Consider the following 22241-nt stretch of genomic DNA (forward strand, 5'->3'; position numbering starts at 1 on the left):
TTTCATTCATATTTGTAAAGCTTTTCGAGAACATAGTAACACCCATACCAGGTCAGACCTGGAGTTGAACCCAGGATTTCTGAGTCTCATCATACCTTTGCTGTCTAGCAAATTGCTGAGACACCCACTGGTGAAGTGTGTGTGTCTACATCCCCCTCTAGTGTCAGGTCCACATGCTACCAGTTACCCCACTAACGCAGGTGGTAGAGGACTATGCTGTGGTTCTAAAGATCCCAGCCCCATGATGAAAGAAGCAGTTGCTTTGGATGCAATTTATATGGAGTGTTTGAAATGTATGCTGTATACTACTTCATACTCTGTATTATGTGGCTGAGCTTTACAAAGCCCCCCAGAGCTAGCTGATGGCCTAATTCCTGTTAATTTTGAATGGGAATGGAGTATCCAGTTCCCTTAGACTTTGACAATTTCAGCCTGTATCTGTGACCATCAAGTGAGTGTAATCTGAATGTAAACTCTGCTCATTAAACACACTACTTCCTGGTACTCTCATGCCATGTAATTTGCTGTGGATGCTTTCCCCCCAAGATTTAATATGATCCTGCTATACAAGTGAGTGACACTTCCCTGGATATAAATGGTGCGTCCAAAGGCATTTAAAACCGAGAGAGAGATGGGTGGAGGCATGATTGGTAAGGGAAGAGCAAAGAGACAATGATATTCAAGAACAATGATGGTATATTTTACCTCCGTTTGCAATGTGAATATTTTGGAGAGCCAGCCCCTCAGCGCTGTCTAGTTAAACTCTCAGAAAATGCAAATTTTCAGCAGCAGCTGTAGGAGCTTGATGGTAAAAGAACAAAGTAGGAATTTATAATGTGCATATAATTGTAAAGAGAGGGGTTTTTTTAGTGAGGGAGAGCAGTGGCAGAGAAGAATCATCATCTCAAAGGGTGACTCTCTAGAATTAGTTGTTATTTTGTTTGAGTCCTTTGAAATCGTTTCCCTACTATATAATTATCTTTAGTTTTAAGTGCTTCCTGCAGTGATAATGTGTTGCATTTTTGTATTCTTATGTAAATGCTTTAACCAGCTCGTGTTGAATTGCAAAAAAGTCATTCAAAACCAGGTATTGGTTTTGCAAAATCTAGGGGGAAATATATTTTTTAAAATAGTTTACAGTTTATATTCTTTGAGTGCCCCTGCTCTCTGTGTGTCTCAGTTCCCTGACTGTAATTTGCCCATCCTGTCTATCTGGATTGTAAACTCTTCAGGGCAGGGATTATCTTTTTCTGCGTGGGTGTACAGTGCATAGCATGATGGGACCCTGTCGTTGGTTGAGCCTCTAAGCGCTTGAATAATAACAATATTACTTCAGGTTTCATTGATGCTGGACCAGATTCTGATCTGACTGACTTCTGATTTACTGAATCTCCCTAAGTGTCGTTTTATTTACACTCACAGTAGATGTCATACCTGTCACCATTTTGTCTGGCCACTCTCTCCACATATGCAGCGCCCAAACTGGTGTCACTGAAATCTGGGAAAGAACGAGCTGCCTGATGTCAAATGCTCACAGAATCTAATTAGATCTGATTATGCTGTTGTGTTGAAACCTGTGGTTATATTTATACATGCAGATTCAGTGCCCAAAGTATCATTACACTGCCTCTGAAGTTTCGACACTCTGTCCCTGAAAATGCAGTCTCTGAGTTGAGCGGTACGGCAACAGGTAATTAAAAAAGCGAAGTTTCTGATGTCACTGCAATAGATATTTTGCAACAGAAAGAAAACGCAAAGCCAATCTTTTTTCTTCCACTGCCAAGTGAATGATAGAAGATGCGTGCTTACCGTCGAAAACCAGAAACGGTGAAGCTTGTAATGGAACCAGATGAAATGAGGTGACAGTTCTGTATATTATGCAGGAATGATGATTCAAATGGATTGTTTAAAAGATATTATGTCTCACTTAAACCACAAGGTTGGGATTTTGAAAGCAATCTATGGGATTTAGTTAACAGGAGTGATGCCCAAGTAAGAATTGAAAGATTGGGGCCTTTCCACCAAAGGAAGTGCTGTTAATATTGCAAAGCACAAAGGGAGGGGGCTCAGATGTAACTGAGGGACGGTAATTTATTTTAATTTTTCGTTCAATATCATCTGTCAGATCTGATGCCACAGAGAGCTGAGGGTCATTGTGCCAAACTCCCGTTGGCTTTGATGGGAGCAGGCCGGGGCATCTGTTCTTTGATAGCGGCAGGTGCTTCTGGGACATCCGTTGGTGGGGAGGCAGCTGCTGTACTTTCAACAGGTTCGATCTGTTATGCCTTAAGCTGCGGAAGTGGGAACACTGCAGCATCTTTAGCTGGACACACAAACTTGTAACATTACATAGCGCAGTGTGTTGTGATAATAATGCAAATCTTTAGACCACGTAAAAACACCTAGCAGATTAAATTATTTCTCTGGCAACTGGCAAATCCATAAAAAACCCGACCAGGCTGGTCAAATACTGGCCAGGTTGTAACTGGACTCTGCGGGGAGGAAGGGGTGTGAGTGTCTGGGTGGGGGGCCCGCAGCTGGGGGTGAATGGGCTGAGGGGGGTGCCCCATGGCTGGGCTCTGCGGATGGAGGGGTGGGTATCTGGGCAGGGGTGCGGCTGGGCTCTGTGGGTGAGGGGGGTAGAGAAACTGAGTTGTCACAGCGGTTTCTTTAATTTCTCTACTCCTGGGGGAATTTTTGTCTGTGTCTGTATTGTTGCAGACATAGTTGCTGACCGGTATTTTGAAGTAAATTACCAAAATAATTGAAACTGGCTTCATTATAAAATATTATTTTAACAGATAAAATAGGCAGAATTTTAAAATATTGTGTCCAGAATTTATAGGCACAGAATTCCCCCAGGAGTAAGTAAACCATAAACTCTCCATGGAGCTAACCCAGTCACCAAGCCTCCCTGAATACGCCATGCCATCTCTTTTCTTTTAGTTTTACCATTGGTATAAAAGGCAAGTGATTCCCATTGTCTACTTAGTTGACAGCCCCAGTGAAATGAAAATACTAGAAATTCATCTTAAGTAACGCTAGTTTATTTCTTTTTAAACATCAGGTTCTTAGATCTTTATTAAGCCTTTTTCACAGCCCTTATCCTTTGAGTTTCCAGCAAGTTGCTTGTTTCAGTTATCGAAAAAGGTGGGATCAAAGAAGTCCCTAATGGAACCACAGTCCTGCTGTCTAAATGTCCTGGGATGCTCTTTCAGTTGCAGGTGAATTTAAACCCCGCTAAGATGTTACTACTCGAAGTGGCGCTATGAAGAATTAGAAAGCTTAAAATAATAGAGACGCTTATCTGTTTGAGCCAAATGACTCTCAGTGACGGGCTCTCTGCCCATTCAGAACATTTGCTTTCAGGAAGCACATCAAACATTTTAAAGCCACGTGGAAAAAAAGGCCTTAAAAAAAAGAAAAGATGGAATAAAAATCTATAGGATTTCTTCTTTTGTTACTGATTAAGAAACTATATTGTTGGTTAATTTCCTTAAAAGAGTGAGGTTGCCGTAGTGGTTAGGAGGCTTGGGAGAGCTGGCTTCAATTCCAAACTCTGCCACAGACTTTCTATGTGACCTCAGGCAACTCACATAATCCCTCCGTGCCTCAGTTTCCCCTCTTTAAAACGTAGATAATGGCACTTCATTTGTTTGTCTTGTTTGTATAGATGGTAAGTTCCGGGCCTCTCTCTCACTATGTGTTTGTACAGAGCAAAGCACAGAGGGGCCCTGATCTCATTGGGGGCCTCTAGACACTCTATCACAAGAAATAAAATCATCATCTAATAATAATACATTAATTAAGATTCTGAGGATGGAGATTAGGGGGAAATTATTAGGTATAACTAGCTGTGACTAAAGAGGTTTCCTTCCTTTTACCAATTGTCCACTGAGTATTAAATTCAACCCAATGCAAACACTATCCGCCTCACTTAAACGTGGCGTATAAGTGATGTGAAGGGTCTTGTGCTGGAGCAAATGCCCCCCTTTGTTTGTGTTCTCGAATGAATCTCTCACTGTTAGAGAACCTTCGGGTTTTTGGAAAGGATGCTGCTTTGTATCACCGATCGTAACTACTCAGGTGTCCTTTTGTGTTGAGGAGTTTCCATTTTTCATTGGGTCGAGCTATTGTTTAAAGCATTTTCATCCATATCAAGCGAGTGATTTGGATGTTTCCATTGTTTGACAGCAGAGCCTTCATGGTGTTTAAGGGTGTGGCTGGTTGGGCGTGGCATTTTGGAGAGCGGCATTTCTGAGACTGCCAGTACAGCCTCAAGGAATTCACTTCTCCCTGCAGATGCCATCAGGCAGGTGGGGTACAAGAGGGTTCATCGAATGTCCCCTGCCCCATCTCACCTGTCTCTTCTGTCCCGTCCAGAAGTGTTCTGATTTCTGAGAGTATGTCTACCCTGCAATCACAGGGCGAACTGAGCTAGCTTTGATATGGCTAACTTGAATAACAATAGCAACAAAGCTGCAGCAGGATGGATGGCAGACTGTACAAGCTCACGCAGGAACTGAGTAAGTACTGGAGAGGCGAGCATTGCCACTGCCTCGCTGCTGCCGTTGACCGAGTTACACTGCAGCACATGGAGACACGCCCTTAGATTACTGCAACCAAGGCCCCTGCGAGATAGCGTATTCTTTTCAGCTCACTCCTGGCGTAGCACAGTGGAAGATCAGCCTGAGGAAATCAAAAGACCATCACGTTTATTGGAAGGAGACCCCGTAAGATCATTCTTTGCCGTTTCAATTGCTGGGAGGTTTGCTTGGCTGGCTCTCATCACACTTGGAAGAAATTGCTTAATTCAGTCTCATAGACTTTAAGGCCAGAAGGGATCATCAGGATCATCTAGTCTGACGTACGGTTCGTCACAGGCCACAGAACCTCACCCCTCTCCTTCTGTAATAGACCTGTAACATCTGGCTGAGTTACTGAAGTCCTCAAATCATGATTTAAAGTCTTCAAGTTACAGAGAATCCACCATTTCCTCTGCAAGCGACCCATGCCCCATGCTGCAGAGGAAGGAGTGCAATCTGACCTTGGGGAAAATTCCTTCCTGACCCCAGATATGGTGATCAGTTACACCCTGAGCATGTTGGCAACACCAACCAGCCAGACACCTGGGAAAGAATTCACTGTAATAACTCAGAGCCCTCTCCATCTAATGTTCTGTCTTCGGCTGTGGGAGATCTATGCAAGTAGTAGTCGCAGACTGGTTACATGCAATTGTAGGCAGTCTCAACATACCACCCCCTCCATAAGCTCATCAAGCTCAGTTTTGAAACAAGTTAGGTTATCGTTTCAAAGAAGGAGCTCAGGTTGGTCTGGCATGATCTACTTTTTCTAAAACCATGTTGTATTTATTCCCAATTACTGTTCACCTCTATGTCCTTAACTACTTTCTCTTTCAAAATTTGTTCTAAGACCTTGCATACAATTGAGGTCAAACTAGGAAACAGGCCTGTAGTTTCACAGATCGCTTGTTCCCCTTTCTTAAAAATAGGCACTATATTAACAATTATCCAGTCACAGGGTATGACCCACAAGTTTATGGATTTATTAAAAATCCTTGCTCATCCATCTTGGTCTGCAACCCTTCCATATGAATTTTTTTCCCCCTTGCTTGGGATGCAGGTTTCAGATAGCTTCTGCAACTGTGACTTGGAGTAATTCCCAGCCTCCTCCACATTCAGATCCTTGAGTTCTTAGGTCCAGTTCACTTCCCTAACTAATTCCCTTAATTTTTTCAAGTTTGCTCTTTTAAAATCAAGGACCCTAGTTGCAGACCTATTTTTTGTTTATCGTTCCATTTAGTTTAAACTGAGTTAGCTCATGATCACTTGAACCCTGGCTGATCTCTACAATCAGTTCTTCTATGAGGTCCTTGCTAGTTACCAATACTAACTCTAAAATGGCCTCCCTTCTTGTTGGTTTGATGACTATTTCGTGAAGAAATCTGTCCACCATCACATGCAGGAATACCTGGGCCCTATCATTATTAGTAGCACTTGTCCTCCCATCTGTACTTCAGAAATGACAGTGTCCCATAATCACACAATTCCCAGTTGTATCTGTTTCATTAAAAATATTAAAGAGGTCTCGATCCAAATCCAAATCGGACCCTGGGGATCTGTAGCAGACCCCAAGCACTATCCCAGTGGAGCCTCTGTTACCTTTCTTCCCTTGTACCGAGGCAGTGGCCATGCATGCAGTTGCAATCATTTGCCTGTCGTATCCCCGTCTCCTAGATCTTAAAATTGGGAAAATGTTGAAGACAACCAAGAACATCTTCTTGCTTGGCTGCCTGCCACCAGATGGTATTGTCTGACTCAACAATGAATGCTCAGAGTTTGGAACAAGAATTGATCCAGGGCAGACTAAATCCCCAAGAAGAAGAATATTGTAGTTTCCAGACCAGGAATTGAACTTCTCTTTCAGACTCTTAATAGCCATGCAAAGAAACTGTCCACGCACAGTGCTTGAGAAGTATTTTGTCTTGATTGCTCTTAAAAAGAATCTGGACCTTCCTGTAGAGTTTTGTAGCGAAACGGGGTCTATTTTGCAAATCAGGGAGCATGCTCTGTTGAGCTTCTAGTACAACTTGGGAACAAAGATTTATCTAGCCTAGCTCCCTTCTAAGACCTTCTAAGCTTGTCTCTCTCACCAACAGAAGTTGGTCCAATAAAGGATATTACCTCACCCACCTTGTCTCAGTAATAACTTGGGACCGACATGGCGACAACTACATGGCATACTTGTAGAGATAGAGAGTTGATCCAGTCTCTATTCAGATTTGCCCCCAGCACCAGCACTTTCATAAATGTTCTACTTTACCTCTCGTCTCACTTTGGTCAGTTTTCTTGTTCTTTTTAAACATGTCCACCTTCATGAAAACATTGAGAGGCTTCACACTTGGTTAGCACCTACCAATGAGTTTTGAAAAATCTCTCTCTTCTCCTCTGAACAGCAGGGCAGCATTGGCATCCTGTCAGTGCAATGCTCAATTGGCTCATTTAGGGAACAGAAAGGGTGGAGTAATTCCACAGAGCATCATTGCTCCACACTGAGAAGATAGTTTTGACCTACATTAATGCCCTGTCATTGTCAAGCTGTAGAGGGATACTTGACATTCATGAATAAATGGATTCCAGCAGCTACGCCCACGCTAGAAATGTTTCATTTGCTCTTCAGTCTTTGAATGTATCCTGGGAGGCTGATCTGGGAAATCTGGAGCAAACCGAATCCTTTTAAGCTATGTAACGTTTCAATTATTCCCATGTTTTGCTTGGTTTTCCTTACGCTTCATAAGTCATTGCAGTGGGTTTGTTTTTTTTAAAAGCAAGTTATACCATACATTTCATATCTTAAATCAAGAATTGCATATGGGATTTCTTTACACCATATGTGTACAGTAAGGGCGTAATCCAAACACATGAAAGTTAATGGGAGTGACATTGTGGACCACGTCCTGAACAAACTAAGGCCTTAATCCAGCCAAACACAGAAGCATATGCTTAACTTTAAAAATGGGAGCAGTCCCATTGACTTCAACGGGACTTCCCACATTCTTAAAGCTAAGCGTATGCTTCAGTGCTTGGCTGGATTAAGGCCTAAATGAGTATGTCAGCAGCAGGATGCTGTATTTTTAGTGTGTAATGCTCCGAGGCTAAACTGTCTTGAATATTTGTACTTCGGTTGATGTGCACTGATCGGCCATATCCCAGATACATTTGCTAGCTGCTGAATAAGTGAGGCTTCTCTAGGAGAAAGAAAAGGAGGACTTGTGGCACCTCAGAGACTAACAAATTTATAAGAGCATAAGCTTTCGTGAGCTACAGCTCACTTCATCGGATGCATACCGATGAAGTGAGCTGTAGCTCACGAAAGCTTATGCTCAAATAAATTGTTTAGTCTCTAAGGTGCCACAAGTCCTCCTTTTCTTTTTGTGGATACAGACTAACACGGCTGCTCCTCTGAAACGTCTCTGGGAGAGTAACTGAAGAGCGTGCAGTGCAGAGGTGGTGGTGTGGCAGGAACACTGCGACCATTTTAGCACGCTGCTGGCCTGAACCAGAGAAGTGAGAGCAGAGAAAGCTTTGCTGAGGACTCTAACCTAAAAGGCTGATATCGAACGTTGAACTACTGGATAATCCACAGCGCCATAAATACTCATCCACGTTAATAAAATGTAGAGGTCAAGTAGCAAGGCCTTCCTCTCTTGTGGACAGCACGCTACGGTGACAGGGGAGAGGGGAACTAATTGATGTAATGTGGCATTATTTCTCCTCCGGCAGCCGTTGGTATTATTTATCTTCCACTCACTGTCAGTGAGCAAAGTCAATGGCTAATGGCCAGAAAAAGGTCTCCCTGAGCAGGCTGGCTATAACCCCATTCTCACTTTCTTCCCCTACTGCCCCTCTTTCTTCCTAATAAATCATCGTGATTAACTCTTTGTATTTCGGTCGCTCCAAGCTGTCCCAGCTGAGATCAGGCCCCCATTGTGCTAGATGCACTACATCCCTAGAGTAAGACACGGTCCCTGCCCCCAAAGAGTTGACAATTTAAATAGACAAAGCACGCACACAGTGGGAGGAAGAAAGGATCATCGCCACCATTTTACAGAGGGGAAACTGAGGCATGGGACTGCTTTCTAAAGCAACTCTATTGAGATGACATAAGACATTTGCAGCAGAGGCAGGTTTTGAAGCAATGCTCAGGCTAGGGCCTTAAATGCAACCCCAGCTGTCCTTACGGCTACAGGCAGCGTGGTGTAGTGGACGGCGAACTAGACTGGGGGGGGTCTATTCCCAGCTCAGGCCTTGGCCAGTTGGGTGACCTTGGGCAAGTCATGTCACTGCTCTGTGCCTCAGTTTCCCCATCTGTAAAATGGGGGCAATGCTACTGATCTCCTTTGTAAAGTGCTAGATAAGCAAGGTCTTATTATTACTCTCAAAGGAAAGCGTGTAGTGGTGGTTCTAACTGCTACTCCTGAATTCAGAAATCAGGCAACAATTCAAATGCTTTCCTGGAGCGGTTACTGGGTTGAATTTTAGCCGTTTTCTTTGCAACGGTAAAAGTGTTGAGCCTCTGCTTATAATTATAAGGAAGCACCTAGAGCTCAGTGGCTATGCTAATTTTTTTTTTAAACATGCTTTTAACTCAGCAGCCATAAAACACATCAAATGCTAGCTTAGAGTACCGGAGCCCACAGTGTCGTCATTGGTCCTGGTATTGTGATAGTGTCGATGCTGAGCGAGGGAAGGGGGTGTCTGTAAGGAGTAGCTTGGTCGAGGCAGCGTCAGTGCCCACCTGGGCGGGGGAGATGGGCGGGGAGGGTGTTCATCCGTGTTAACAAAGCTAAAACTCAAAGTTTATTTTCTGAGTTATTCTCATTAGCCGAGGAACAGGCGAAGCAGCCATCACAGGCTTGCCTGAGTAGCTTTCAAATTTTCAATCTAAAAGATTAATTGTCAGCCATGTGCTTAAGGACTTAGGGATTGTAATAGGACATGCTGGGCACTGCAAATTTACTCCTGCATGGGTGGTTTTCACTGTGTGGCTGTTGTGACTGCAGAGAGAAAGTAGGGCATTTTACTGGTGTTATAATAAAGCATCCTTCTCCCGCCCACCTACTGTTCTGCTGGGAGACTCTGGCACTAATGTCAACGGGCGAGAGGAGGACCGCGTCACAGGGAGAACGTCCAGTGGTGTAGTGATGCAGGGATGGCAGAAGCTGCCTAACAGTGGGGGCGGTGTGGCCCCCCCATCCCTGCAGCACCCTGCCCCGAGGCCTCACCCCCGTGCCACCCCTTCTTCCCAAGCTCCTGCCTTTGAGGCCCCACCCCCCACACCGCCCCTTCCTACCAAGGCCCTGCTTCTGCTTTGTCTCTTCCCCGCAAGGCCCTGTCCCCTCCCCCACATCGCTCATCCTTACCACCAGTAAAAAGTGGGAGGGCTGTGGTCCCCTGCCCTCCCCCCATTCCAGCATCCCTGTAACAATGCCACCCCCCCCACACACACACAATTCCCCTCCTGCCCACTAGCGTAGGAGTTATGAATGAGACACTGATTCCCAGATGCCCCAGCATCCCCTTGGGCCCAGCCAGTGTAACTGAGAGCAGCCTTTTCTAAGGCTGTTGTAAGCTGTGCCATGGGCAAGGATGAGCACAGGACCAGGAAAGTGTAAAAGCAACATGGCCCCCAGCCCTCCTATGATGTTGTCAGTTGTGACAGAGAGCGGTGGAGCGACCTGGTTTTAGTGCACACTAACCCACAGCTGCAGCCCTGCACAGCACGAACCGCAGCACTGCTGGATTTCCCAACACCAACGTAAACACCTCCAACCGTCATTGTGAAAAAGGCTCTGGGGACAGGCGTGCTGCTTCGTCCCTTCCCTAGCTCGGTCTTCCCTTCCCTAGCTATTCATGCTGTTCCACAGACATCTCCCACGAGTCGGGCGAGGGGTTGATCAAACAGATTCTCTTTAAGCCAGAATCACCCTCTTGATTTAATTACAGGTGCAGGCAACACTGCTGGGGCACTGTTCTGAGTTCACCCTGTCTTTAAAAGCTGCTCTTTCTGCCCGTCTTGTGACACGTGGATAAGCAAAACTGACACCCCCCGGTGAGCTCGGAGACGGTCAACGGCAGAGAGGGCGGAGTAGCACTGCCTGCACTAACGGGCTCGAGCATCAGCCCAGTGGACTCCTCAGCTGAGTTAGGCTCGCAGGATCCCTACGCATGCACGGGGAGAGCTGAGAGCTGAAGAAACCAGCAGATTGAGGGGTGCGGGGGGGAGTCACCTAACCTAGCCGGTAGGCAATGCTGATGAGAGAGTCAGGGCCTATGCTCCACCCCTCAAAGGGACGTAGGCGCAGGATTAAGAGCTGTGAACCCTCAAATGGCTAGGCTGGGTCAGCCCTTTCTGGCAAATAAAGAGAAAGACGAGCAGGTGCTACCACCGCCCCTGACACCCATTAGCCCACTGGTCAGTGCATGCACCGAGATTTAAAGCCTCACGCTGCCCCATTTGGAGTTGGGATGCTAGGATTCGATTTAAATATTACGTGGAGGTGTAACCCCTGCCTGCGTGGTTGGCGCCCTGTCCCCCGCCAGCGGCACCTCACCCAGCTAGAGAGAGCTAAGGCTGTAGCAGACTCACCAAAGAGGCATGTGGCTTTTAGCTCGTGCAGTAGAGGCTCATGCACGAAGCTCCAGAGGTCCCAGGTTCAATCCCGCCAGCCAACAACTGGGGTCTGTTGATGTTTCATGGGGAGTGGAACCTGGTTGTCCCAGAAGAATGTGCTAACAGTCATTCTTCTTCTCGATCTGGCCACAGGAATATTTCACGTCGACAGGCACTACTGAGAGGGACCCACCCCAGAATACCATACAGTAGCCCACTGATTAGAGCACTCACCTGAAATGTGGCTCAAGTCCGTGCTCCAAATAGGGCAGAGTCGGGATTTGAACCTGGGTCTCCGGTGAGTGCTCTAACCCCTGGGCTGTTGGTCTTTAAGGGAAGATGTGGCACCCCTTAGCACCCAGTTTTGTGCAGGGCATGCTCTTGGGAAGCCTCAGAGCATGTCTGGTGGCCGTAGCCTCACAGGCAACATAGGAAGGGAATGCCGCGTTTGAGGAATTGTGTATTTAGGTGCCTAACATAGCAGCCAGGTACCTAAATCTCGGTGGGGCTGTAAATGCCCACGGCTGTGAACAGTAACCTTTCACAGCAGCCACACACACAAAGATGAAGTGGGTACAAACTAAGCACCAATTAGCAACCATGTTAAAAGAAATAACATATAAGAAGAAAAACCAGTTCTGATCATTAGCTCTCAATCTGTGAGCCAGCAGGACACTGCAGCCTGTACTAACCGTATGCTGCAGAGGAGTTCTGTTGGGAACCCTATTAAGTAGGAACATAGTAACGTCTCAGTGTCTCCAGGGCACGTATTCTTGTTGCAAGGTCATCGTGGGATAAATAAGGGCACAGCCTCCATAAGTCGTGCAGCCGAGTAAGACACTCATGCTGCCTCCCACCTGGCTCTGCCCAGAGGAGGCATGGTTGATTGTGGCACCAGGATTTTTAACCTGGCTCATTAATGTGCCCCCCTCACCAAGTGGCTGTGCAAAGCAAGAGATCAAGGAGATTGCGGCTCAACAGCCAGCTTTTGTTAGGGAAGAACAACAAACCGTAGGTCCTATTCAAAGCACTGGTGGCTAGAAATTCATCAGGACGACCAGGACTGTGGATCGCAAACTGAGGGCTACAGTACGGATGGCCTGTGTGCAGGAAGCAGGGAGAGACGAGCTAGTCAGTGGAGCAGCCAGCCACACTGGAAATCCCCGCAGCGAAGCTTGCCCCTTATGGCACTGTCTGGCACTCACTGCTGGCCATGGCCACCCCTGGCTGTGTCCAGAGTTGGCAGCAGGGGAAAGAGAATGCTCTCTGTCCCAGCATGGCGCTCTCTCCGGGGGCTCCAGGGAGGTCTAGGAGGCAATGTTTCTGCCGGGGGGGGGGCGGGCAGCCACAACCCCAGCTCCTAGCCCTGTCCCCAGCCTAGGTGCAGCTCCTGGCCCCGGTCCCACGCCCAGCTGTGGCCCCAGCCTCAGCCCCTCTCCCAGCCCTGGCTCCGGGGGGAAGGGAGGGGCTAGGAAGGGGTAATGGGGGGGGGGGGTGACCCTCAAAAATTTGGCATAAGGCGAAGTACCTGCCAGAGCCCCGAGGCAATGGTGCAGCTCCGCACTGCACCCTACGTTGGGCCATGCCTTCTAGGTGTCAGCAGAGCCTGGCACACAGCGATTACACTCTGCAGGACACTGGTGGTAGCTGCCAATGGGGAAGCAAAGGAGGTTGCAGCCTTTAGCCAAAAGGGCAGCTGTAGGTCTAAACTGAAAGCAAGACTTGGTGACTGCTTCTTAACGTGCTTCCCAGCCCACGTGTGAGTGTTGCAATAGAAATTGTCCTTTTCATTGGCCAACATGTTTTTCCCCCCATCATTCAATTACAGATTGATTCACAACAGCTTTCTACAGCAAAAGCCGTGATGGCATCTCCCCCAAGCCATTTCCCAAGGAAAAGGCCACAGCTAGCGCGGCAAAACAGAGCTCTCTAAAAAGAGCCATCAGGAAAGGCTACTTAATTGGTCAAGAAAAGCAAGGCGCAATTAGGGATACCTTTATTATTAGTTCACATTTAGACTCCAGTGGCTCCTAAACACCAATTAGGATGGGGAATCATTGTGCTAGATGCTGTACAAGCGCACAGTAAATAGCTTCTGTCCCAAGGAGTTTACAGTCCAAAAGGCTCTAACTCCTTTTGGGGTTCATGCGATCTGAATTAGCAAAGTGGGACGAAGTTCACATTCTCTATCCCTGATCACCTTGACCATTAGAACAGCTAACACTTGTCTAAGGGGGCTGTAGTGTTTGCACAGGAATCCTGCACCAAACTCTGCTCCCAGCTAAACACATACGCACGTCCCCTTGAAATGAATGGGGCTTGTCTATGTGGTTAACTGGGAGCAGACTTTGTTAGATATGGGTGTTTCCAACTTGCATTTCATTTTAATTTAAATCTGTGGAACGTTTTAGAAGGACTGTGCAAAAAATGTGTGTTTTAGCGATTTGACAGCAAAAGGATTTCAATTTTACACTGCTTGGAATCTGATTGCAACTTGTGGCAGGATAATATTTAGGTTATAAAGCATTCGCTCAGTTTTCTGTGCCAGCTTGATAAAGACTCTTTCATTTGCCTTTGGAGTCTTTAATCTCTTTGGTTTGGCACATGGACTGATCAAAAGATCAGAAATACCATAAAACTGAAATATATTTATTAGTGAGACACGCACACCTTAAAAGATATCAACCTTTCTATAAATGATCAGTATGCGGCAAGAAAGCAAACAATGTAATATGGGCATAAGAAAGTGACAGAGAATGACTGTGAACGTATTATAACCCCGTTATGAAGGGATGGTACACACTCTTCATGAACTTTGTGGCTGGTGCTCTAAAAGATACAGAAAGAATGGAAAGGGTTCAGTGACAGGCAATGAAAACACTCTGAGGTACACAGAATCTTCCATATGAGGACAGACCTAAAACAATTAGTATGCTTAGTTTTGAGGGGAGATGAATAAGAAGAGCCAAGATAGAAGTGATAGAGAAAGAATGGCACAGAGAAGGAAAGTCAGGTGCTCCTATTTGCTCTCTCTGATAATACAAAAAGAAAGGGTACTGGGTCACCAGTTAAACTCTATTAGTATTACTCTGCACTATTCAGAAGGCAGACTGGATGCCCAGTTCAGGAGAGCAATTTGCTGTCTTCATTTAATGCTGCTTAGCCCTCTGTGGGGTGGTTTCTGCTAGATGATCTCCTAAGAAAGGAGGACAGCAGAGATAATTCCCAAAGGAAGAAAAGTTTTTAACCTATAACTGGAGTATGTTGCTTCAAGAAAGCCACATTCCCCCATCCCACCACTTTGGAGTTCTTTTCATGCTCTCGGGTTAGAAAGGAATTGATGAGCGCTATGTCGTATTCCATATCCCCTGCACGAAACGTTTGGAACTAGGAGAGGATAAGCAACTTCAGCAGTCATTGCAGTCTGGATTGCTTCCAGCCTGCTATATCAAGGGCATGTTTTTCTCAAGATGATCTGTAGATCTTCTGCTGTGTATTCATGAGGCCTCAGCTGGATGCCACGCTTTAGGAGAGAGGTGGACAAATTGAAGAGAGTCCAGAGAAGAGCAACAAAAAGGATAAAAGGTTTTAAAAACCTGACCTATTAGGGAAGGTTAAAAAAACCCTGGGCATGTTTAGTTACGAAAAAAGAAGACGCAGGAGGGACCTGGTAACAGTCTTCCAATATGTTCAGGGCCGTTATAAAGAGAGTGGTGATCAGTTGTTCTCCATGTCTGCTGAAGGTAGGACAAGAAGTGATGGGCTTAATCTGCAGCAAGGAAGATTTAGGTTAGGAAAACCAACTATGAGGACAGTTAAATTCTGGAATAGGCTTCCAATAGTGGCTGTGGAATCCCCGCCATCGGAAGTTTTTAACAGCAGGTTGGACAAATGCCTCTCGAAAACGACCTAGCTTTACTTGGTCTTGTTTCAATGCAGGGGGCTGGACTAGCTGACCTTTTGAGGTCCCTTCCAGCTCTATAGTTCTATTTGATCCCACATGTCCACCTGATTTCATAGTAATTTTAAACTTTCCATATGGAGGACATACTTTTCAGCAGTCCCAGCTTTTGATTACCAAGAGAGCCAGATCTTGCTCGCCCTACTCACATGAGTAGATTCACTGGCTTCAATTGGTGTAGTGTACCATGACAAAGAAGAATACTTTGATTGTCTTGTGGCTTAACATTTTGGAAAGATATCCAGAAAGTTAACCTATATGATAAAATCCCAGAAAACATAACTACTCCATGTGGAGATCTATCATCAGAGTCTTACAAGAACGTCCTTTAGAGCCTTTGAAAGCAGTAATGTTACAATTTTAAGTATGAAATCATGAAGATTAGATATGGAAAAACCTATTGGTCAGCTAAGCCTTTCCCTGTCAATGTCAGGATTACACCATGCAGCAAATGCTTTTAGTTTTTTCTCTAGCTCAGCCCACATTTTCCTTTGGCCGATATAATTCTGTCGCGCTTAGCTAAATGCTTTGCACCATCTGCAATTCTTCTTCTTTTTAGTGTTTATACCCTTCAAATGACTGCAGAACTACCAGCATTTGTTGCTTAATGAACCTTTCCTGAGCTTTACAAAACATACAGTGCTTTAGAGTCTTTCTTTTATCTTAAAAGGATATTACATTTTCACTCCAATTTTGAAGTAAGACTGGAAATCTTTATGCCCTTAAGCCATCGAAATCAAACAGGAGAGATGTGTATGTTAGAAGGGCATTAAAATATTTATAGGGGCTAGACCATTCAAGAAATGTTAAGGACTCTCCTCTACTCTCCCTCAGCCAGGAAATGGGGATGCTTACTTTTATCACACCAGTGCAGAAGCATACGAGCGGTAACACAAATCTTCTCCCTTTCTTACTCATGCTGAGTAAACTAGCAGTACGGCAACTCTGGCTTAGGAAAGGGACTCATGTTTGACATCTGAGAGGTGGTCTCTTGGGAATCCTGCAAAACATTTAAATCACATTACGGCTCCTCTCTAATGGGATTCATTTCCTCTGCAGTTATGAGAGGCGCATTTCCCTTCCTCATGTATTATATGCTAATTCGCTCACCTCCAATTAGGCAGGGCTTTCATAAATCAACACATTTCAAGGTGAGGAATAAACTGAAAGACAATGGAACAACAACAACAGGACATGTGAAGTATCTATCATGGATAAATTTCAAAGCTGCTTACAAACATAAATTAAGCCTCATGACATTCCTTTGAGAAAATTATTATTATTATACCCATTTCACAGATGCAGTAAGACACGCAACGAGGTGAAGGGCAAGATTGTTAAAGGTAGTTAGGTGCCCAGCTCCCAGTGAAATCAATGGGAGTTGAGAGCCTAAATACCGTTAAAAATCTGGCCCAAAGTTACTTGCCCAAATTTTCACAGGTGAGTCAGAGGCAAGGCTGGAAAAAGATTTCAGGATTCTTAGAGCTGTGCAAAGCTCTGCATTTTGATTAATATACTTTCTGTTTCAGCTCACCCTCTGAATTTTTATTTTATTGGGGGCGGGGGAGCGGGTTGATTGAATATTTGACTTTGTACAAAGGAACACTGTCAAGTAAATAATTACCAGGGCTTTCTTATAGATCCAAAGATACCTAACAAAACCATGAAATCTCACTGCTGGAGCACAGATATATAGTTCATAGCTCTGACAACACATTTTTCCCTTTCCCCAACCACACTTGAATGGATTTACGTACTCTGATTTATTGCTTTGTTTGCAGTTTTCTGCATATCCCACTATTACTGGATGTTTATTATGCAAATAAAAAAGATCCTCATGCTATGAAAGAATGCCCTGTAAAGACATGCTGCCTAAATTACTTCTGTGCCCAATTGCTGCTTATTTATTAATTAAATATTGTAGGTCGTTTCAGATATCTCCAGTACACACTTCTTACAGAGCTCTAGGACGTTCCTTTTTTTCTTCTGACCAGCAGAGGCGAAATCTCTCTCATCTTTTCTTACAATCCATCCCCTGCATCATTTTGGTTACTTCCCACTACACTTTTTCAGTCTTAGCAACTAAGCCTTTCCTATAACAAGGACAGTAGAATTGCACACTGTATTTTAAGAATGGGATTTGCAGCAGTGCTCGGTATAGGCCTATCTCTGCTCCCATGAAATCAATGGGAGTTTTACCATTTCATTTAATGTTTTGCATGACACTTAGTCAAGTTCACATTTGCAGTGTTATTCCTGATGTCTTGTGAAAACAACACAGCCAGCCACACTCTGCTGGTTTTCAGTGGGTATCACTATAGGGTCAGTTAGGAAATCCCTCTATGGCCCCAAACCTGCAAAGACTGACACACATACTTAACTTCATGCACTACGAGTAGCTGCACTGAAATCACTTGGGCAACTTACAGTAGGTAAAATTAAGCAGAGCGCACAAGTCTTTGGAGGATTGGGACCTAGCTATACCTGCAGTCTTGATTGAGACCAAATTCTTTTAAAGAAGGAGCTTCTATCCCTGTAGCTAACAGGTCCATGTTGGCTTCATAGAGTATAGAAATTTCTTCACAGAGTTTTTTTCATGCTGATGATCCAGAAGCTATTGTTATTTCTGATACCTTGCAAGTTGAAGTCTTCACATTTTGTGCTGTTGATATTTCACACGCTACTGGGTGATGATGCAGAGGATACACTCTGGAAGGCCACATGCCAAAGATGAAGAAAATCCATCTCTGTTAATAAAAGGCGGAACTGCTGGTGCAGAAAAATCGCCAAAGTAGCAGCAGTGTAGCTTGAAAGGAGTCCTTCGGAAATTCACGATGATAGAATGAAATCCTAGTTTGCATCAACGTGCTGAAAGAAATTGGGAAACAGAGAAATGAAAAGTTGGGATTTTGTTTAAAGTGGATAAAATAAAGGCTACATCCCATAAAGATACCACATTGTTGTTCTCATGGAATCGGTAATTATGCACCCCACATTTAAGAGCATTTCCTGATCCATTCGTCTGAATTAGTATATCTGAATCATTTGTGTCCATGCCATTGCATCCTTTTGAATCCAATTTCTGACCATTCTGATGAACTGCTCCGTGGAATATTATCATGCAATTACAGCCCAGGTTTGCTTAATAAATACCAACTTTGAGACGGTTAGATTTTGAATGATCCACATTTTTTACTCCTTAATTTGTTGGGTTAGTTCCTCTGCAGGTGGGACTAACACAAAACACATGGTGATGACAGCCATGGGATAAATTCCATATATCATACATCTTTGATAAACTCATTTGTAGTCTGCCTACTAACCCATCTCAGCTGCGATCTAGTATACTATGACAAAGATTTGAATAGCTTTAAACAGCCACCTTAAAAAAGGGGAGGTTCCCTTCTGCTCCCCGTATGTGGGTGGGATTCCCTATCCCTCAAATTATCCTTGGTTGAGGATCAGGATGGTTAATATTTAAATCCTGGATCAATTATTGGGTTCAAGGTCTGATACCCCAGGTGTCTGGGCTAGAAGCAGGAGCTTTTACACCATTAGAACAGGAAGATTTCCAGCTTTGCATTGGTATAGTAACTTCCACATCAGGTAGGTATTCAAAAACTGGACCTTAGAATTTGGTATTGCGGAAAAATCATTTTTGATTTTTCTATAAGTAATTAGTTATTACTTTTCTCTCCCTTGGTAATCTGTTCAGTTATCTGCTTGGAATAATGTGGCCATTCCAACTTCATACTACTGAAGTCTTTATACCAAATGATCATATTAGATTCCTTCTTTTTTATTGTCCATAGATATATATTTTGAATGCAGATGTAATTCTTTTTATGCAAGAACATTTCAGGAGTTCAGCTGATTAGATCAAAACCAAGCAGAAGTTCCTGACAATTTATCTTCTTGCTTACTAAAGCAAGTCTGAGTTGTGACCGGAATTAATCAGTTTCCTTAAAGCTATTTTGTCTTTTTATTTGGTACAAAATATTTTTGCATATATATTGCCCTATATGCTATTAACTTCTCGGCAAACCAGGTGACTATCACACAACTCTCTTTTTTGTTTTTATCCTAGGCATTTATAAATACACAATTCATGAATGTAAAATATTTTCACATTCTGCTGTGGGCTTCCTTCCAGGAAAGCTGAAAGAAAAAAATGGATTATTATTATTATCATCCACACATATACTAAGTTAAATCTCAAGATCTAATCCTGCAACACTTCTTTGCATGGATAAATCATCAGTAGGATCACTCATATGAGTAAGGGCTGGACTGGGGCCTCAGTTTGTTACTGTCGGAAAGAGACAAATTCTATCATATCTACAACTTTTAGATTTCCCTTGTGCATGCTTCATTCCACAATTTCTAGAGACTTTTTGAGATGCTACTCCTTGGATAACAGCAAGAAACTTTCTGTCACCCTCACTGGTAACTAAATGTGTGGTTAACAAAGGGAATATTTGTCTCATCAGTACACACTGACGTCTGGAAGTTTGTGAACTTTTGTAGGTTATCAGTGATGTTTCTGCATCAGATTTTTGACTTAAGCTTTTGTCTCATTGTTGGGAGAAGGAAACAGAGGCCTGAAAATTACAATTTCAGTCATATTATAAAGAACACAATGAATGTATACTCTTCAGGGTTCTAACTTCAGGCAGAAACTCATTTGTTAAAAGCCTATTTGAATAAGAGAACCGGTAGTGGGTTACCACTTAGCACTTCCTTCTGTCCACCGTTCTTTGCAGTATAATTCCACAATCTCCCTGCTTTGTATCAGCCACCCACACTACTGTGGAAGAAGCAGCTTCCCCAAATATGCAATGCAATGTACAACCAGCCACTTTGGGATGTTAAAAGGTGAAGCAAGCCACAGTTTGTCCTCTCCCAACAGACAAAATACTTTGTCCACCTGACACTATTTAAATTGGATGTCACCTGCAGTCATTAGGTATTTCTCATGCAGCTAGAGGACTGCAGCCCTGAAGTCTTTATGGGAAGGGGACTTTTTAAACCATGTTCACATTGACCAAGAATGCTGGACTCCAGACACTAAACTCCCACAGGAACTATAGGACCATCACAAACCTCACCAGCTTCACTCCAAGTACAAGGTGCACTTCTTTGATCTGCCGTCAACATTAACACACAGCAGTGTGTATGGTTTTTTTTAAATGCAAAAAATCCACACCTTCAACCAAACAAAAACACTGTAGGAACTACACACAACTCTCCTCCTGGGGAGGGGATGAGAGAGAAAACAAACCACACATGACCCAAATGTTAATCGTGGCTGGGAGGCGCTCGGACACTACAGTGAGGAAAGCAGTTTAAGAACCTATACAGGAAAGAATTCCTTTATTACCATTACTTACAGAGAGACAATCCACCTCTTCTGGATGCTGGGTGTAAAATTCTCAGTGACCGTCCATGGGAAATCTATTCCTGTATGTGTTTTGAATTAATGTACAGAACATGCAGTCTCATGTTGTATTCCTTTCAGAGACATTCATTTTTTCTGTTATATCAGCAGCAGCTGAAACTGATTAGCAAAAACAGCAAAGGAAGAGAAGTGTTTTTATGATCATTTATCCCATGTATTTGCTGTCTTGCACATCGTGTATAGTTGTGCCAAGACATTATAGGCTCCTAATCCTAACTGATGCCAATGACAAACCTATTGATTTCAGTAGGAAAGGGCCCAATCTGAATCAAGGAATTCCATCTGAATTCTTCATATCACTTTAACTTGCATTTCTTTACTGCAGTACACAAAAAAAAATTAACCAACAAAAACAGTGTGTGCTAGCTGCCCCGAAACATATCTATCAAAATACATTTGTCAAGGGACCCATCCATTATTGCAAGACTGATTTTAGACTCATTGACTTTAAGGTCAGAAGGGACCATCGTGATCATCTAGTCTGACTCCGGCACATTGCAGGGCACAGAATGTTACCCACCCACTCCTGAAATAGACCCCTAACTTCTGTCTCAGTTACTGCAGTCCTCAAATCATGATTGAAAGACTTCATGTTACAGAGAATTCACCATTTACACTAGTTTAAACCTGCAAAAAGAAAAGGAGTACTTGTGGCACCTTAGAGACTAACCAATTTATTTGAGCATAAGCTTTCGTGAGCTACAGCTCACTTCATCGGATGCATACTGTGGAAAGTGTAGAAGATCTTTTTAAACACACAAAGCATGAAAAAATACCTCCCCCCACTCCACTCTCCTGCTGGTAATAGCTTATCTAAAGTGATCTAAAGTGATCACTCTCCTTACAATGTGTATGATAATCAAGTTCTTGTTAAACCCTGGATTTGTGCTGGAAATGGCCCACCTTGATTATCATACACATTATAACTCTGCCAATCTGACCTGGGGGGAGATTCCTTCCCGACCCAAATATGGTGATCAGTTCAACCCTGAGCATGTGGGCAAGACCCACCAGCCAGACACCTGGGAAAGATTTGCTGAAAGTTAAATGATTGGCTAGATTGGGGTGCAAGACCGTAAATTACTGGGGAGGGGGGGTTATCAGTGTTGGTATTTTCTTTAGTTGCTCTGTTGCTAAATATTTCTAGCCTTGTGTTGTACCAATAAAACACCTGCTTCTGAGAAACACAGCTATTTAGCATTCCTACTGCAAAGATTCCCCCTTTTTTTTTTTAAGCGGGCAGGAAGATTTTATGTATTATTAATTAATAAACTGAATTGATGAAAACAAATAGTTGTAAAAAATAAACTGTGTTAAATGCACCACTTTGCGTTCCTGAAATAACACAACATTTGTGCTGCCACAAACAGCATATAAGGCATCAGATAGATGTTTAAAAAGACAAAAGACGTTCAGAATGCGTGTCTCGTCTTTTAGTAGCTAGGGCCATATGCGAAGAAAGAATAGCAGTTAGTCAAGCCACAGAAGCATGACTGAATGCCGAAACAGTCAATTAAATTAGGTGCCCTCCCCCCTCCCCCAAAGCTGGAAAAAACAATGAAAAGAAAACTGATGTGGTAGCCCAGCATGTGAGGGAGAAGATTAGACATGGTGGAGCTCTGGAGGGAC

At 43.8% G+C, this 22241-nt stretch overlaps 1 protein-coding gene and 1 long non-coding RNA gene across 10 annotated transcripts in view; one reads left to right on the plus strand and one right to left on the minus strand.

Annotated features, from left to right (window-relative positions):
- FGF13 (fibroblast growth factor 13) overlaps window positions 1-22241 on the plus strand; it is a 336830-nt gene that overhangs the window by 307467 nt on the left and 7122 nt on the right. The window lies entirely within an intron of this gene.
- The window catches only part of LOC119567087, a 110012-nt gene continuing 100948 nt past the window's right edge, over window positions 13178-22241 (minus strand). Inside the window, exons 3-5 of one of the 3 annotated variants that reach the window (XR_006283785.1) lie at window positions 17788-18022; window positions 16265-16317; window positions 13178-16154 (exon numbers count right to left, since the gene is read on the minus strand). This is a non-coding gene — a long non-coding RNA (uncharacterized LOC119567087). Of the gene's footprint in view, window positions 18023-22241 lie in introns of all 3 variants that reach the window. The other 2 variants (XR_006283784.1, XR_006283783.1) reach the window with 2 other exon arrangements.

The sequence above is a fragment of the Chelonia mydas genome, chromosome 9 (assembly GCF_015237465.2).
Source record: "Chelonia mydas isolate rCheMyd1 chromosome 9, rCheMyd1.pri.v2, whole genome shotgun sequence".
NCBI lineage: Eukaryota > Metazoa > Chordata > Testudines > Cheloniidae > Chelonia > Chelonia mydas.